The following is a 9,687-nucleotide window of genomic DNA, read 5'->3' on the forward strand; positions in this document are numbered from 1 at the left end:
TCATTAGGATCGCATGGTGCCATAAATTTATCAATTTTGTGCGATAAGGCAGAAAATTGGGCTTGTAACATTGCTACAGGATCAAGATTCATTATACCTTTAACCGATGATGTACCTGAGGATGATGGTTTCGCCGTCGGTATATGGCCACGCTCTGCGGGCCACATACTGCTGTTGATTGCCATTTCCTCCAAAAGTTCTCTTGCTTGGGCGGACGTCTTCTTCATAAATAACCCTCCAGACATAGCATCTAATGAACCTCTAGTTGTAGGATTTAATCCATTATAGAATGTCTGCATTAAAAGTGCATCTGGCAATTGGTGGTGTGGGCATAAACGTTGAAGTTCTTTAAAACGTTCCCAAGCTTCATAAAGAGTTTCATTATCATTTTGTGTAAAAGATGTCAACTCTTTGATGACTCTTGCGGTTTTTACTAAGGGAAAATATTTTTGTAAAAACGCTTGGGCTAATTGGTCCTAAGTTTCAAATGTTGCAGCAGACATAGAAGTTAACCAAATTTTTGCCTTATCCTTCAAAGTGAAAGGAAAGAGGCGAAGTTTGATTGCTTCGGCTGTTACATCAGTAATTTTAAAAGTGTCACAAATTTCTAAGAAATTTGTCAAATGTGCATTAGGGTTTTCGTTAGGTAGTCCATAAAACGTTACGTTGTTTTGCAACATATTAAGCAAAGCAGGCTTAATTTCAAATTGATTTGCGTTTATACGGGGTCTAACTACACTATTAGTTACACCGGCCATTCCTGGCCTAGCATAATCCATAAGTGTCGGTGGGTCGGTCATAATCTCTGGCTGGTCTACTTTGGTTTTTAAGGGTGTTTTGTCTTTGTTTTTGTTGTTTTTATTGTTTTTCTTAAGTGTTCTTTCAATTTCTGGATCTAAAGGATCTGGTGGCGTGCCCGAATTTCGCAAACTGCGCATGAACTTGAAATTGTTACACGAGCCAAACTACCTTTAAAACAAAATTTAAAACAAGTATGTTATATAACTGAAAATAAATAAAATATAAAAATTGTATAAAAATAATGTATAAACCTATATTCGAAAATAAAATACGAAAAATAAAAATTTTGTCAAAAATTTTGGCGTATCCCCGGCAACGGCGCCAAAAACTTGTTGGGCGATTTCCGCAAGTGCACGGTTTCGCTTGTAGTAATAAAAATATCGATCCCACAGGGATACTTTTTTTAACGAAAAACTTATTTTTTGAATCTGTTAATTTCGAACTTGTTAGATTTACTATTGAATGTAAATGAAAAGTGAAATTTGTCTAATTGAATTTAGGAAATTGTTTAATTGAATTTGTGAACTTTGAGTATTTGAAAATGATGGAATAAGATTTTATATTAGAATAAATCGATTGTTAGAAAGGTCTTCTGATTTTAAGGATGAATTTTACAAAACAGGAACATTTAGAACTTTTTAGAAAAACGAATGAATTTATTCATTTGCATTAAGCAAAGAAAACAACTTAAACTTTGTATCAATTATGATGATGAAATAAATGACGGAACCTCTAATTAATTGGCTTTGAACGCGACAAAACCCTTTCGGGATAGTTGCCCTTACTCAAATTAAAACTCTTTCGAGATGATAATTTGCCTAAGTGTTCAATAAAGTTTCCTTGTAATGATTTTGAATTCAAGTGCATATTAATGAAAACACCAGCCTCACTTATATTGGATTGGTTACCATAAGTGCTGCATAACGATTTGTCGAATAGAACGGACTTTATTAGATGAAATATAAATTGATACAAGTTTACAGAGAACAAGGAGCATCGAGTTCTTCGAGGGCGTGCAAGTGAAGGGCTTGATCGGTTCCGCTTCCTTGGGTTTCCTAAGAGGTTGTCAGGCTCAGGGGCGAACACTCTACTCAATCTTCTCGCTGTAACTTCGTAATAGGGATTCGGTCGGCCACTACCATGATGCAAACTAAAACTGGAACAATGTCTAAACGCTACTGAGTTGTAATTAAACTATAAACAATATGTGTACCTCATCTTGTTTTGTACAGAATCTAATTTCTAACTCTCGAAATGTGTTTACTTAGAACTTTGACATAAGTTCTACGCTCTGATTCTATATCTATATTATAACATTTCACTGCTACTTTTTCTCAACATCAACTCTTTATTTATAGATGTTGAAGGGTTGTGTTTGAAGTGATGTATCCGTTGGTTAAGAGTCGTGTCCGTTTGTGAAAGGACGTCTTTATCCACTTGAACGAACGCGTTTCTTGGATTTTCAACATGTGTTAAATGCTCTTTCTAAATTTTCTGCACTTACCGAGGATGGTAATCCGCGGCCGTGAATGACGTAGCATTGAGTTGAGCTTCGGACGATGGGGAGAAATAGCTATACCACGCGTGTCGCGGCCGCGGGTTGAGGATCCACTGTCGCGGCCCGGTGATTTTTCTCACTTCTTAGCTTTCATTCGTGTCTTCGACTTGGCGCTTTCGATTTACGTCGTCTTTGACTCCTTTTGTAGGGTTTTTCTTCTGTTTTAGATCCTTTTTCGTTCCTATTTGGATTTTACCAAATATTTAGGTACCTTGCAAGAAAGAAAGATATTCGAGAGTAAAAGTAATCTAAACAGATATAAATAACACGAATTTGTAATAAAAATGATGTAAATGTTAATGATATTTTAGGTATATTTTGGGCTTAACAGAGATGGAACAGGTAAGTTGCCTTTTATTTTTATCTGTTCATTAAGTTTTGGACTTGAGTTTTGACCCTTGAATGTTTGTGCAGATGGCGAAGCCTGATATGGGCGGATACTGGTCCGCTAAATATGGCGCTCAAGGATCTTTTGAGAATGAATCCATCATAAACGACTTGGATGAGGCCCTGGGTCAGGTGGGCGAAGTGCAAAGGAAATCAGAACCAAATTCCTGGTTCCATTCATGCGCAAAAGGGGAAAACTGAGCTCCTTATGGTGAGTCCCCTAGAAAGGATTTCTTTTTGTAGAAAAAGTTGTTCCTTTGCTCTTTTCTTTTAATGAAACTGTTTGTTTTTGACAGATGTATACTCGCATACGTGCTATGGAGGCCGAGCTCCTTCAAGGTGTGGCGGATAAGGCAACCATTGAAAAGTTGGAGAAAGAGGTAGCGGAAGCCAATGCGAACATCGCTTCTGCTAATGCGAACCTTACATCTGCCACAGCCACCTTAGTCCTTAGAGATGCGGAAATCGAGAAGCTAAAGGAGAAGATTGTGACAGACACCAAGAACCATGAGGACGCCCTAGGAGAAGCTGATATATGGCGGGCGAACAAGCCTTCTATTATGGCGAACTGCTCATGGCGTACTTTTCCCTGGCGCATCCTGAGATTAATTTTATAGATCCGCAGTTCGCCGTCCCCGACCTAGAGGACGTAGCCAAATATGACAAAATGTCAGACGCTAAGGAATACCTCCGCGAATATGTTCGGAGATGAATGAAGGGACCCATGGAAGAAAGCAAGCCTTCCACTAATGTCACGCTAGTGGAGCTTGAGGAAGTGCCCCCCAAGGCGGGTGAAGAACCGATCACTGATAACACCCTTCCTCTTGGTCCCACATCTTCCGTGGAGAAGGAGGTACCTTTGGCTGGCGTATCCGAGGCTTTGGAGAAGGAGGTTTCCCAGGCAAGTACCGTAAGCAAAGATAGTGTAAAGGAGGATGCTCCCATTATTACTTAGTTGTTTACTTTTTGCAAAAAATCCTTTAAGTACAATTTGTTTAATCCTTTATGGCAGCTATTTATTTTACTATTACGTTTGCGTAAGTAAATATATAGGCATGTAGGATTTATTTTGGAGTAGGTGGCCAGCCATACTCCATTGCATGGACCTTTGTGAAGGTTAGAAGCTGTTTTATTCCATTGAAGGAAGTAAAGTTGCCTAGGGGATCAATTTGCTACCTGTCTTTGAGGTGAAGTGATCCGCCCGTAGGACTTGTGAATCCTTTTTTGGGAAGGATATGTAAGAGAGTGTAAAGACCTTGCGTCCAAGGATCGTTTTAACTCTATCGGAGATTGGGATCCTCTCAGAGATGGATCCGCCCATAAGATAGATTCTCTTATGTCTAAGGAGAAAAAGTAGCTATGAGATAGCGATACTTTGTTAATGCGGAGAGCGTTGGATGCCCCCCTTCTTTTTAAGACTGGAATATTGATATTGCTGCAATAAACTTTAAAAAAAGAACACAGATAATAGAACAAATGATGTTTATTAATGGGAGAAATGCTTTATTACAGCAAGCAGGTCTTATAGGTGAGCCTCGTTAAAACCTTTAGTAAGAAAAACCACATGGGAAAAAGCTTACTAAAGGAAAAAGAGTACTCAAGACCGTGTGTACACCTCATTTTCTGATAAAATATTTGCGGAGATTTTGGAGGTTCCATATGCGCGGCAATGTGTTGCCCTCCATGTCCTGAATTTTAAATGTGGCGGATCCAATCTTGTCCACTATCTGATACGGACCCGTCCAGTTGAGCCCTAACTTTCCCTTGCCTTCTCGAGACTGGATTTTGTCGGCCTTTCGGAGCACAAGATCACCTACATTCAGATCCACAAGCTTGTCATTTTTATCATGGTAAGCGGCGATCCGTTGTTTATATGCCGCCATGCGTACATAGGCTTGGTCTCTTCGATCTCCTACCTGATCCAGACTTTCCCTTAGCCTTTTGCCGTTGTCCTCCTCATAATAAAAGGCCACTCTATCGCTTGGGACCTGTATTTCGACTGGGATCACAGCCTCTACACCATGAGAGAGGGCGAATGGTGTTTCTCCTATGGCCGTCCTAGGAGTGGTGCGATAAGCCCATAAAACGCTCGTCAGCTGATCCGCCCACTTCTTATCATGCTCTCCCAATCTCTTCTTTATCCCTTTTACGATCGTCCGGTTCGTGACTTCGGTCATTCCGTTGGACTGGGGATAATAAACGGAGGCAAATCTGTTCCGAATGCCCAACTCTTCACAGAAAGTTTTGAACTCGCTACAGTTGAACTGTGTTCCGTTATCAGTGATGATGGTATGCGGAACACCGTATCTTCCCACGATGTTGTCTTTGATGAATTCCACCATTCGTTCTGCAGTGATGGAGGAGACAGCTTCGGCTTCTACCCACTTGGTGAAATGATCCACTGCCACTACCACGTACTTCCTTTGTCGGCGAGTTGGAGGGAATGGCCCGACGATGTCTATTCCCTAGAGGGCGAATGGTCGTCCTTCTATGATGGACCTTTGGAGATGTTTGGCAGTATGTGATTCATTCGCATGAATCTGGCAATTATGACAAGATTCTACCAATTTTTGTGCATCCAGTTCGGCCGTGGGCTAGTAGAAACCTGCTAACCTGGATTTCTTCAAAATGGTGGCGGATGCTTCATGGGCCCCATATGACCCCTCATGTAGCTCCTTGAGGACTTGTTGTCCCTCCTCCGGCAGAATACACTTTAACCAAGGGTGGCTAAAAGATTTTCTATAAAGGCCATCGTTGATCATGGAGAAATAAGCCGCTCTTCTAACTATCCGCCGTGCCTCTTCCTTATCCTCATGTAAAGTTCCACATAGCAGATATTGGCGAATGGCCGATCTCCAGTCATCTTCTACTGTTGTGAGTAGGGATACTTCCTCTGAGGCGAAGGCTGGAGCTATTTTAACTTCGAAGGGACATTGTGGATCTGTCCAGTTCTCCTCACTGGAGGCCGTTTTTGCTAAATGATCCGCCTCAGTGTTGGACCCCCGGGGTACATGAATCAGTTCCCATTTGGTTTCTTTTGCCTCAAGGTGATGTAGCAATTTTTTGACTTCTGCTACGTATTTGGCCAAAACATCATCTTTCACCTCGTAATTCTTGATTACTTGATTGACCATTAGTTTGGAGTCACTATAGATCACAATCCGCTCGGGAGTGATTTCTTTGAGTAGGCGTAATCCCAATATCAGAGCTTCATATTCAGCAGCATTATTAGTTGCATGAAAATTCAATTTTGCTGCGTACCGTAACTTTATGTATTGGGGACCCTTGATCACAACGCCTATGCCCGCTCCATTCGCCGAGGAGGCGCCGTCGGTGTACATTGTCCACTCTTCCATTGGAGGCTTGGGATGATCTATCCCTTCCTCAGTGAATTCATTCACAAAGTCTGCCAAGACCTGACTTTTCAAAGCTGACCTGCTTTCATATCTCACATCGAATTCACCAAGGCGGATTGCCCATTCCATCAACCTTCCAGAAGTGTCCGGCTTCTGCAACACCTTTCTCATCGGTATATTCGTTCGAACCACCACAGTATGAGCCTGAAAATATGGCCTAAGGCGGATTGCTGTGGTGACAACAGCCAGCGCCATTTTATCAAGCTTAGAATATCTGGTTTCGGCATCTTTCAGAACCTTGCTCACATAATAAATCGGAAACTGCTGGCCGTCTTCCTCTCGTATCATGACCGTGCACACGGCTTTATCCGTAACCGATACGTATATGTAGAGGTCTTCTCCTTTCATCGGTCGACTCATCATGGGCGGCTCCGTGAGAAACCGTTTGATCCCTTCAAACTCGTCCCATTCGAACGCCTTTTGCTTCTTGATAACCTCATAAAAGGGCTGACATCTGCGCGCTGAACAGGAGATAAACCTGCCCAGGGCTATGATCCGCCCGTTAAGGCATTGCACTTCTCTGATGTTTCGTGGTGCCTGCATTTCTAGGACAGCCTTAACCTTGTCAGGATTTGGGCTAACTCCTTTTTCGCTGATCATGAACCCTAAGAATTTTCCATACGTTGCACCAAAAGTACACTTCTCTGGGTTCAGCTTAATATTGTGGCGTCGGAGTACGTCCAGTACCTCCTTTACATCATCCGCATGCATTTCTATGGTTGTGCTTTTAATGATCATGTCATCCACATAGACTGAGTAGTTATCACCTTTGCTTTCTGCGAATATTTTGTTCATCATCCGCTGATATGTGGCTCCTGCGTTCTTAAGCCCAAAGGGCGTGACTTTGAAGCAATAAGTTGCTTGGTGAGTCACGAACGAGGTTTTGATTCTATCTGAAGGCTCCATGGGAATTTGATGATAACTCGACTTCACGTCTGTAAAGGAGTACATCGCATGTCCGGCAGTTCCATCCACGAGTATGTCAATACATGGCAAAGGGTAGTTGTCTTTGGGACAAGCCTTGTTAAGATCTGTAAAGTCAATACACATGCGGTAAGATCCACTTGCTTTCTTCACCAGAACGACGTTCGCCAACCATTGAGTGTAAAGTACCTCCTCAATGGCGTCCGCCCGTTGAAGCTTGGTGATCTCTTCCTCTATCACCTTTTGTCTTTCAAGCCCATGGTTCCTTCGCTTCTGAGCTACGGGAATTGCATCTTTGTCAATGTTGAGCTTGTGAGTGATCACGTCTGGACTGATCCCGGGGAGAATCTCATCCTTCCATGCGAAGACATCCTCCGCTTCACGGAGTACCTTGGTGATTGCGTCTTTAATTTCACCCTTGAGCCCTTTAGCCATTCGCACCTGCTTTTCATCCGCCATAAGGTACATTTCTGTCTCGCCCAAGGCCATTATGACGAGCTCCTCCTCATCCTCTTCTTTAGATTGGGGGCGAATCATTAGTGATGCCGAATATGTCTCCTAGGCCACCTTTTGGCTACCTCTGACCATTACACCTCCCTTGGCCGTGGGGATGTAAAGCGTTAAGTGGCGTATGGAGATAAGGGCTGCTACTTCGGAGATAAAGGGCCGTTCGAGGATGATATTGTAAGCTAACTGACCATCCAAGATAGAAAATTCCAAATCACCTTTCTAGACCTGATCATCGTCTGTAAGCTCGTAATCCAAAGTGACTTGGCCTTTTGTTTGGATAGTGTGTCCCGTCACTCCTAGGATATCAACCACAGTTGGCTCTACTTGGACTGGATCAATCATGAGTTTGGCGAAAGCTCCTCTGGTGATGACATTGCACGAACTCCCAGTATCAATCATCACTCTTTTCATCTCCCAGCCTTCCACCATCATAGTGACGACCAATGCATCCGCATGGGGAGAGATTTCAGGACCTACATCGGCGAAGGGGCGATTTAACGATGTTTTGTCAAGAGCGTGGTCTTTGCCTTTTTCAGCATTGGTTGGTATCCAGGTCCGCCTGCTATGACATTAATGGTACCCTTTCCCTTCTTCTTTGGGTCCTCTTTGGATCTATCGCCATCTCCTTTCTTGCCATCACTTTGGATGAACCGATCCAATTTGCCTCTCTCAATGAGACGCTCGATTTCCCGAGCTAACTCCCAACATGCATCGGTGTCATGGCCATTTTTCCTGTGATATTTACAATAATTTTTAGGATTTTTACCAGTATTGGTGTACTCCCCTCCCCCCCTTTTGGTTCGGGGTATGAAATGCTCCGTTTTTGTTGACTGTTCTCGATCCACATAAGGACTTCACTTTTAGAAGCGTTGAGAGGTGTGAAAGAGGTGACAAACGTTGATTTGTTCTTAGAACCTCTTTGCCTGCTTCTAGAGGAAGAATCCTGATGCTTGTCTTTGTCTCTATCTCGGTGGCGAGATTCGCCCTTGTCCCTTTTAGGCGATGGCAGTGATCCTCGGCGAATGTCATCCACCTCGATAAAGTCTTTACAACGCTCCATCAATTCTGCCATGCTGGTGGGTTTCTTTCGAATTAGATCTTCTTGCAAGCTCTTACAAGTGGTGTTTCTCACAAAACATTCCACTGCTACGGAGATATCCACATCAACGATTTGTATGCACAATTGGTTAAAAGTGTCCACGTACTCCCGAAGGGATTCGTTCGCCTTCTGCTTTAACTCAAAAAGCTTCCCTGATTTAACCACTGGAGGAATACAGCCGGCGAATTTAGCGCAAAATTCCCTGCTCAATTGATCAAAGCTGTTTATCGAGCCCGGAGGTAGAGACTGAAACCACCCATAGGCTGGACCCCCTAGCGTGGTGACAAACATTTTGTAGAGCGCAGGCTCGGTGGCACGGTTGAGTTTAAGCAGTATTCGGTATTTTCTAACGTGAGCTTCCGGATTGTCAACACATGTGTATATAGCGAGATTAGGTATTTTAAAAGCTCTATCTGTTTCCTCCGCCTCAATCCATGCTGCGAAAGGCGAATCTCTATTGGCGAACGGATTATGCCTGGCATTTTCCTCATTCATACGGAGTACCAGAGCTCTAACTCTATCATCAAAATTCTCCGGATCCGCCCTTGGGCGACCCCTTCGTGGAGATCTGCTTGGAGAGGAAGAAGAGCTTGACCCAGATGATGGATCTGATGGCGAACGTTAATTTGATATGTTAATGTGATTAACATAAATATTACATAAGATAGTTATGTAATCAACCAATTAAATTTATTTAATTGAGTCTATGCATGTTTGGAGTTATGGACATATTTGGACCCTCTTTAGTCTTTTGGTATTTTTGAAATAGGACATGCGAGTCCTGCCTTTCTACTATCTATTGTAATTTCTCCTCTTATCTGATTCCCTACAATTCAATTGAAGTTTTCTTTAGTAGTATAGAAATTAATATGTAATTTCAAGGCGCCATGGAGAAGACGGAGGACCTAAAGAGAAATATGTAATAGTTAGTATTTCCTTAGGTTTGCCCTTTTATTCCGTCTCTGGCTCGACGGAATAATTTAGATGATATG

At 42.6% G+C, this 9,687-nt stretch overlaps 1 non-coding gene across 1 annotated transcript; it reads left to right on the plus strand.

Annotated features, from left to right (window-relative positions):
• Positions 1 to 315: 315 nt before the first annotated feature.
• Positions 316 to 422, plus strand: LOC136207595 (small nucleolar RNA R71). The gene has a single exon (XR_010676728.1). It is a non-coding gene; the product is annotated as a small nucleolar RNA R71 (small nucleolar RNA).
• Positions 423 to 9,687: the final 9,265 nt, after the last annotated feature.

This window comes from Euphorbia lathyris, chromosome 9, assembly GCF_963576675.1.
Source record: "Euphorbia lathyris chromosome 9, ddEupLath1.1, whole genome shotgun sequence".
In the NCBI taxonomy this organism is placed as follows: Eukaryota; Viridiplantae; Streptophyta; class Magnoliopsida; order Malpighiales; family Euphorbiaceae; genus Euphorbia; species Euphorbia lathyris.